The following is a 10,354-nucleotide window of genomic DNA, read 5'->3' as shown; positions in this document are numbered from 1 at the left end:
CCCAACCCTCCTAATAATGTTATTACATAGTATATACCCCGACCCTCCTAAAAATGTTATTACATAGTATATACCCACACCCTCCTAATAATGTTATTACATAGTATATACCCCCCATCCTCCTAATAATGTTATTACATAGTATATACCCCCCCACCCTCCTAATAATGTTATTACATAATATATACCCCCACCCTCCTAATAATGTTATTACATAGTGTATACCCCCCCCCACCCTCCTAATAATGTTATTACATATTATATACCCCCTAGTCTCCTAATAATGTTATTACATAGTATATACCCCCTAGTCTCCTAATAATGTTATTACATAGTATATACCCCCCACCCTCCTAATAATGTTATTACATAGTATATACCCCAAACCCTCCTAATAATGTTGTTACATAGTATATACCCCCCACCCTCCTAATAATGTTATTACATAGTATATACCCCCCACCCTCCTAATAATGTTATTACATAGTATATACCCACACCCTCCTAATAATGTTATTACATAGTATATACCCCTCACCCTCCTAATAATGTTATTACATAGTATATACCCCCCACCCTCGTAATAATGTTATTACATAGTATATACCCCACACCCTCCTAATAATGTTTTACATAGTATATACCCCTACCCTCCTAATAATGTTATTACATAGTATATACCCTCACCGTCCTAATAATGTTATTACATAGTATATACCCGTTAGTCTCCTAATAATGTTATTACAAGGTATATACCCCCCACCCTCCTAATAATGTTATTACATAGTATATACCCCCACCCTCCTAATAATGTTATTACATAGTATATACCCCCACCCTACTAATAATGTTATTACATAGTATATACCCCCACCGTCCTAATAATGTTATTACATAGTATGTACCCTTAGTCTCCTAGTAATGTTATTACAAAGTATATACCCCCCACCCTCCTAATAATGTTATTACATAGTATATACCCCCCACCCTCCTAATAATGTTATTACATAGTATATACCCCCTGGTCTCCTAATAATGTTATTACATAGTAAATAGCCCCCAACCCTCCTAATAATGTTATTACATAGTATATACCCACACCCTCCTAACAATGTTATTACATAGTATATACCCCCCATCCTCCTAATAATGTTATTACATAGTATATACCCCCCCACCCTCCTAATAATGTTATTACATAATATATACCCCCACCCTCCTAATAATGTTATTACATAGTGTATACCCCCCCCCCCACCCTCCTAATAATGTTATTACATATTATATACCCCCTAGTCTCCTAATAATGTTATTACATAGTATATACCCCCTAGTCTCCTAATAATGTTATTACATAGTATATACCCCCACCCTCCTAATAATGTTATTACATAGTATATACCCCCAACCCTCCTAATAATGCTGTTACATAGTATATACCCCCCACCCTCATAATAATGTTATTACATAGTATATACCCCCCACCCTCCTAATAATGTTATTACATAGTATATACCCACACCCTCCTAATAATGTTATTACATAGTATATACCCCTCACCCTCCTAATAATGTTATTACATAGTATATACCCCCCACCCTCCTAATAATGTTATTACATAATATATACCCCCCACCCTTCTAATAATGTTATTACATAGTATATACCCCCCACCCTCGTAATAATGTTATTACATAGTATATACCCCACACCCTCCTAATAATGTTTTACATAGTATATACCCCCTACCCTCCTAATAATGTCATTACATAGTATATACCCTCACCGTCCTAATAATGTTATTACATAGTATATACCCGTTAGTCTCCTAATAATGTTATTACAAGGTATATACCCCCCACACTCCTAATAATGTTATTACATAGTATATACCCCCACCCTACTAATAATGTTATTACATAGTATATACCCCCACCGTCCTAATAATGTTATTACATAGTATGTACCCCTTAGTCTCCTAGTAATGTTATTACAAAGTATATACCCCCCACCCTCCTAATAATGTTATTACATAGTATATACCCCCCACCCTCCTAATAATGTTATTACATAGTATATACCCCCCACCCTCCTAATAATGTTATTACATAGTATATACCCCCTGGTCTCCTAATAATGTTATTACATAGTAAATAGCCCCCAACCCTCCTAATAATGTTATTACATAGTATATACCCTGACCCTCCTAAAAATGTTATTACATAGTATATACCCACACCCTCCTAATAATGTTATTACATAGTATATACCCCCCATCCTCCTAATAATGTTATTACATAGTATATACCCCCCCACCCTCCTAATAATGTTATTACATAATATATACCCCCACCCTCCTAATAATGTTATTACATAGTGTATACCCCCCCACCCTCCTAATAATGTTATTACATATTATATACCCCCTAGTCTCCTAATAATGTTATTACATAGTATATACCCCCACCCTCCTAATAATGTTATTACATAGTATATACCCCCAACCCTCCTAATAATGCTGTTACATAGTATATACCCCCCACCCTCATAATAATGTTATTACATAGTATATACCACCCACCTTCCTAATAATGTTATTACATAGTATATACCCACACCCTCCTAATATTTTTTTTACATAGTATATGCCCACCACCCTCCTAATAATGTTATTACATAGTATATACCACCCACCCTCCTAATAATGTTATTACATAGTATATACCCCCTAGTCACCTAATAATGTTATTACATTGTATATACCCCCACCCTTCTAATAATGTTATTACATAGTATATACCCCCCACCCTCCTAATAATGTTATTACATAGTATATACCCACACCCTCCTAATAATGTTATTACATTGTATATACCCCCCCACCTTCCTAATAATGTTATTACATAGTATACACCCCCCACCCTCCTAATAATGTTATTACATAGTATATACCCCCTTGTCTCCTAATAATGTTATTACATAGTATATACCCCCTAGTCTCCTAATAATGTTATTACATAGTATATACCCCCCACCCTCCTAATAATTTTATTACATAGTATATACCCCCACCGTCCTAATAATGTTATTACATAGTATAAACCCCTTAGTCTCCTAATAATGTTATTACAAGGTATATACCCCCCACCCTCCTAATAATGTTATTACATAGTATATACCCCCCACCCTCCTAATAATGTTATTACATAGTATATACCCCCCAACCCTCCTAATAATGTTATTACATAGTATATACCCCCTAGTCTCCTAATAATGTTATTACACAGTATATACCCCACACCCTCCTAATAATGTTTTACATAGTATATACCCCCTACCCCCCTAATAATGTTATTACATAGTATATACCCCCACCGTCCTAATAATGTTATTACATAGTATAAACCCCTTAGTCTCCTAATAATGTTATTACAAGGTATATACCCCCCACCCTCCTAATAATGTTATTACATAGTATATACCCCCCACCCTCCTAATAATGTTATTACATAGTATTACCCCCCAACCCTCCTAATAATGTTATTACATAGTATATACCCCCCACCCTCCTAATAATGTTATTACATAGTATATACCCACACCCTCCTAATAATGTTATTACATAGTATATACCCCCCACCCTCCTAATAATGTTATTACATAGTATATACCCCCCACCCTCCTAATAATGTTATTACATAATATATACCCCCCACCCTTCTAATAATGTTATTACATAGTATATACCCCCCACCCTCGTAATAATGTTATTACATAGTATATACCCCACACCCTCCTAATAATGTTTTACATAGTATATACCCCCTACCCTCCTAATAATGTTATTACATAGTATATACCCCCACCGTCCTAATAATGTTATTACATAGTATATACCCGTTAGTCTCCTAATAATGTTATTACAAGGTATATACCCCCCACCCTCCTAATAATGTTATTACATAGTATATACCCCCACCCTCCTAATAATGTTATTACATAGTATATACCCCCACCCTACTAATAATGTTATTACATAGTATATACCCCCTGGTCTCCTAATAATGTTATTACATAGTAAATAGCCCCCAACCCTCCTAATAATGTTATTACATAGTATATACCCCGACCCTCCTAAAAATGTTATTACATAGTATATACCCACACCCTCCTAATAATGTTATTACATAGTATATACCCCCATCCTCCTAATAATGTTATTACATAGTATATACCCCCCCACCCTCCTAATAATGTTATTACATAATATATACCCCCACCCTCCTAATAATGTTATTACATAGTGTATACCCCCCCCCACCCTCCTAATAATGTTATTACATATTATATACCCCCTAGTCTCCTAATAATGTTATTACATAGTATATACCCCCTAGTCTCCTAATAATGTTATTACATAGTATATACCCCCACCCTCCTAATAATGTTATTACATAGTATATACCCCCAACCCTCCTAATAATGCTGTTACATAGTATATACCCCCCACCCTCATAATAATGTTATTACATAGTATATACCCCCCACCCTCCTAATAATGTTATTACATAGTATATACCCACCACCCTCCTAATAATGTTATTACATAGTATATACCCCCCACCCTCCTAATAATGTTATTACATAGTATATACCCCCCACCCTCGTAATAATGTTATTACATAGTATATACCCCACACCCTCCTAATAATGTTTTACATAGTATATACCCCCTACCCTCCTAATAATGTTATTACATAGTATATACCCTCACCGTCCTAATAATGTTATTACATAGTATATACCCGTTAGTCTCCTAATAATGTTATTACAAGGTATATACCCCCCACCCTCCTAATAATGTTATTACATAGTATATACCCCCACCCTCCTAATAATGTTATTACATAGTATATACCCCCACCCTACTAATAATGTTATTACATAGTATATACCCCCACCGTCCTAATAATGTTATTACATAGTATGTACCCCTTAGTCTCCTAGTAATGTTATTACAAAGTATATACCCCCCACCCTCCTAATAATGTTATTACATAGTATATACCCCCCACCCTCCTAATAATGTTATTACATAGTATATACCCCCTGGTCTCCTAATAATGTTATTACATAGTAAATAGCCCCCAACCCTCCTAATAATGTTATTACATAGTATATACCCCGACCCTCCTAAAAATGTTATTACATAGTATATACCCACACCCTCCTAATAATGTTATTACATAGTATATACCCCCCATCCTCCTAATAATGTTATTACATAGGATATACCCCCCCACCCTCCTAATAATGTTATTACATAATATATACCCCCACCCTCCTAATAATGTTATTACATAGTGTATACCCCCCCCCCCCACCCTCCTAATAATGTTATTACATATTATATACCCCCTAGTATCCTAATAATGTTATTACATAGTATATACCCCCTAGTCTCCTAATAATGTTATTACATAGTATATACCCCCACCCTCCTAATAATGTTATTACATAGTATATACCCCCAACCCTCCTAATAATGCTGTTACATAGTATATACCCCCCACCCTCATAATAATGTTATTACATAGTATATACCCCCCACCCTCCTAATAATGTTATTACATAGTATATACCCACACCCTCCTAATAATGTTATTACATAGTATATACCCCTCACCCTCCTAATAATGTTATTACATAGTATATACCCCCCACCCTCCTAATAATGTTATTACATAATATATACCCCCCACCCTTCTAATAATGTTATTACATAGTATATACCCCCCACCCTCGTAATAATGTTATTACATAGTATATACCCCACACCCTCCTAATAATGTTTTACATAGTATATACCCCCTACCCTCCTAATAATGTCATTACATAGTATATACCCTCACCGTCCTAATAATGTTATTACATAGTATATACCCGTTAGTCTCCTAATAATGTTATTACAAGGTATATACCCCCCACACTCCTAATAATGTTATTACATAGTATATACCCCCACCCTCCTAATAATGTTATTACATAGTATATACCCCCACCGTCCTAATAATGTTATTACATAGTATATACCCCCCACCCTCCTAATAATGTTATTACATAGTATATACCCCCTGGTCTCCTAATAATGTTATTACATAGTAAATAGCCCCCAACCCTCCTAATAATGTTATTACATAGTATATACCCTGACCCTCCTAAAAATGTTATTACATAGTATATACCCACACCCTCCTAATAATGTTATTACATAGTATATACCCCCCATCCTCCTAATAATGTTATTACATAGTATATACCCCCCCACCCTCCTAATAATGTTATTACATAATATATACCCCCACCCTCCTAATAATGTTATTACATAGTGTATACCCCCCCACCCTCCTAATAATGTTATTACATATTATATACCCCCTAGTCTCCTAATAATGTTATTACATAGTATATACCCCCACCCTCCTAATAATGTTATTACATAGTATATACCCCCAACCCTCCTAATAATGCTGTTACATAGTATATACCCCCCACCCTCATAATAATGTTATTACATAGTATATACCACCCACCTTCCTAATAATGTTATTACATAGTATATACCCACACCCTCCTAATATTTTTTTTACATAGTATATGCCCACCACCCTCCTAATAATGTTATTACATAGTATATACCACCCACCCTCCTAATAATGTTATTACATAGTATATACCCCCTAGTCACCTAATAATGTTATTACATTGTATATACCCCCACCCTTCTAATAATGTTATTACATAGTATATACCCCCCACCCTCCTAATAATGTTATTACATAGTATATACCCACACCCTCCTAATAATGTTATTACATTGTATATACCCCCCCACCTTCCTAATAATGTTATTACATAGTATACACCCCCCACCCTCCTAATAATGTTATTACATAGTATATACCCCCTTGTCTCCTAATAATGTTATTACATAGTATATACCCCCTAGTCTCCTAATAATGTTATTACATAGTATATACCCCACACCCTCCTAATAATGTTTTACATAGTATATACCCCCTACCCCCCTAATAATGTTATTACATAGTATATACCCCCACCGTCCTAATAATGTTATGACATAGTATATACCCCTTAGTCTCCTAATAATGTTATTACAAGGTATATACCCCCCACCCTCCGAATAATGTTATTACATAGTATATACCCCCACCCTACTAATAATGTTATTACATAGTATATACCCCCACCGTCCTAATAATGTTATTACATAGTATGTACCCCTTAGTCTCCTAGTAATGTTATTACAAAGTATATACCCCCCACCCTCCTAATAATGTTATTACATAGTATATACCCCCCACCCTCCTAATAATGTTATTACATAATATATACCCCCACCCTCCTAATAATGTTATTACATAGTGTATACCCCCCCCCCCACCCTCCTAATAATGTTATTACATATTATATACCCCCTAGTCTCCTAATAATGTTATTACATAGTATATACCCCCACCCTCCTAATAATGTTATTACATAGTATATACCCCCAAACCTCCTAATAATGCTGTTACATAGTATATACCCCCCACCCTCCTAATAATGTTATTACATAGTATATACCCACACCCTCCTAATATTTTTTTTACATAGTATATACCCACCACCCTCCTAATAATGTTATTACATAGTATATACCACCCACCCTCCTAATAATGTTATTACATAGTATATACCCCCTAGTCACCTAATAATGTTATTACATTGTATATACCCCCACCCTTCTAATAATGTTATTACATAGTATATACCCCCCACCCTCCTAATAATGTTATTACATAGTATACACCCCCCACCCTCCTAATAATGTTATTACGTAGTATATACCCCCTTGTCTCCTAATAATGTTATTACAAGGTATATACCCCCCACCCTCCTAATAATGTTATTACATAGTATATACCCCCCACCCTCCTAATAATGTTATTACATAGTATATACCCACACCCTCGTAATAATGTTATTACATAGTATATACCCCCCACCCTCCTAATAATGTTATTACATAGTATATACCCCCCACCCTCCTAATAATGTTATTACATAGTATATACCCCACACCCACCGAATAATGTTTTACATAGTATATACCCCCTACCCTCCTAATAATGTTATTACATAGTATATACCCCCACCGTCCTAATAATGTTATGACATAGTATATACACCTTAGTCTCCTAATAATGTTATTACAAGGTACATACCCCCCACCCTCCTAATAATGTTATTACATTGTATATACACCCCACCCTCCTAATAATGTTATTACATAGTATATACCCCCCAACCCTCCTAATAATGTTATTACATAGTATATACCCCCCACCCTCCTAATAATGTTATTACATAGTATATACCCACACCCTCGTAATAATGTTATTACATAGTATATACCCCCCACCCTCCTAATAATGTTATTACATAGTATATACCCCCCACCCTCCTAATAATGTTATTACATAATATATACCCCCCACCCTCCTAAGAATGTTATTACATAGTATATACCCCACACCCACCGAATAATGTTTTACATAGTATATACCCCCTACCCTCCTAATAATGTTTTTACATAGTATATACCCCCACCGTCCTAATAATGTTATTACATAGTATATACCCCTTAGTCTCCTAATAATGTTATTACAAGGTATATACCCCCCACCCTCCTAATAATGTTATTACATAGTATATACCCCCCACCCTACTAATAATGTTATTACATAGTATATACCCCCAACCCTCCTAATAATGTTAATACATAGTATAATACTCCAAACCTCCTAATAATGTTATTCAATAATTTATACCCCCTAGTCTCTTATTAATGTTATTACATAGTATACACCCCCCACCCTCCTAATAATGTTATTACATAGTATATACCCCCTTGTCTCCTAATAATGTTATTACATAGTATATACCCCCTAGTCTCCTAATAATGTTATTACATAGTATATATCCCACACCCTCCTAATAATGTTATTACAAGGTATATACCCCCTACCCTCCTAATAATGTTATTACATAGTATATACCCCCACCGTCCTAATAATGTTATTACATAGTATATACCCCTTAGTCTCCTAATAATGTTATTTCAAGGTATATACCCCCCACCCTCCTAATAATGTTATTACATAGTATATACCCCCAACCCTCCTAATAATGTTATTACATAGTATATACCCCCCACCCTCGAAATAATGTTATTACATAGTATATACCCCCTAGTCTCCAAATAATGTTATTACATAGTATATACCCCCCTAGTCTCATAATAATGTTATTACATAGTATACACCCCCACCCTCCTAATAATGTTATTACATAGTATATACCCCCTTGTCTCCTAATAATGTTATTACATAGTATATACCCCCTAGTCTCCTAATAATGTTATTACATAGTATATACCCCCTAGTCTCATAATAATGTTATTACATAGTATACACCCCCCACCCTCCTAATAATGTTATTACATAGTATATACCCCCTTGTCTCCTAATAATGTTATTACATAGTATATACCCCCTAGTCTCCTAATAATGTTATTACATAGTATATACCCCCACCCTCCTAATAATGTTATTACATAGTATATACCCCCCACCCTCCTAATAATGTTATTACATAATATATACCCCCCACCCTCCTAATAATGTTATTACATAGTATATACCCCCCACCCTCGTAATAATGTTATTACATAGTATATACCCCACACCCTCCTAATAATGTTTTACATAGTATATACCCCCTACCCTCCTAATAATGTTATTACATAGTATATACCCCCACCGTCCTAATAATGTTATTACATAGTATATACCCCTTAGTCTCCTAATAATGTTATTACAAGGTATATACCCCCCACCCTCCTAATAATGTTATTACATAGTATATACCCCCCACCCTACTAATAATTCTATTACATAGTATATACCCCCAACCCTCCTAATAATGTTAATACATAGTATATACCCCCCACCCTCGAAATAATGTTATTACATAGTATATACCCACACCCTCCTAATAATGTTATTACATAGTATAATATTCCACACCCTCCTAATAATGTTATTCACATAGTTTATACCCCCTAGTCTCATAATAATGTTATTACATAGTATATACCCCCCACCCTCCTAATAATGTTATTACATAGTATATACCCCAACCCTCCTAATAATGTTATTACATAGTATATACCCCCCACCCTCCTAATAATGTTATTACATAGTATATACCCCCCTAGTCTCCTAATAAT

Source organism: Salmo salar, chromosome 09 (assembly GCF_965601325.2).
Source record: "Salmo salar chromosome 09, fSalSal1, whole genome shotgun sequence".
In the NCBI taxonomy this organism is placed as follows: domain Eukaryota; kingdom Metazoa; phylum Chordata; class Actinopteri; order Salmoniformes; family Salmonidae; genus Salmo; species Salmo salar.
Note: the sequence above shows the minus strand (reverse complement) of the source record.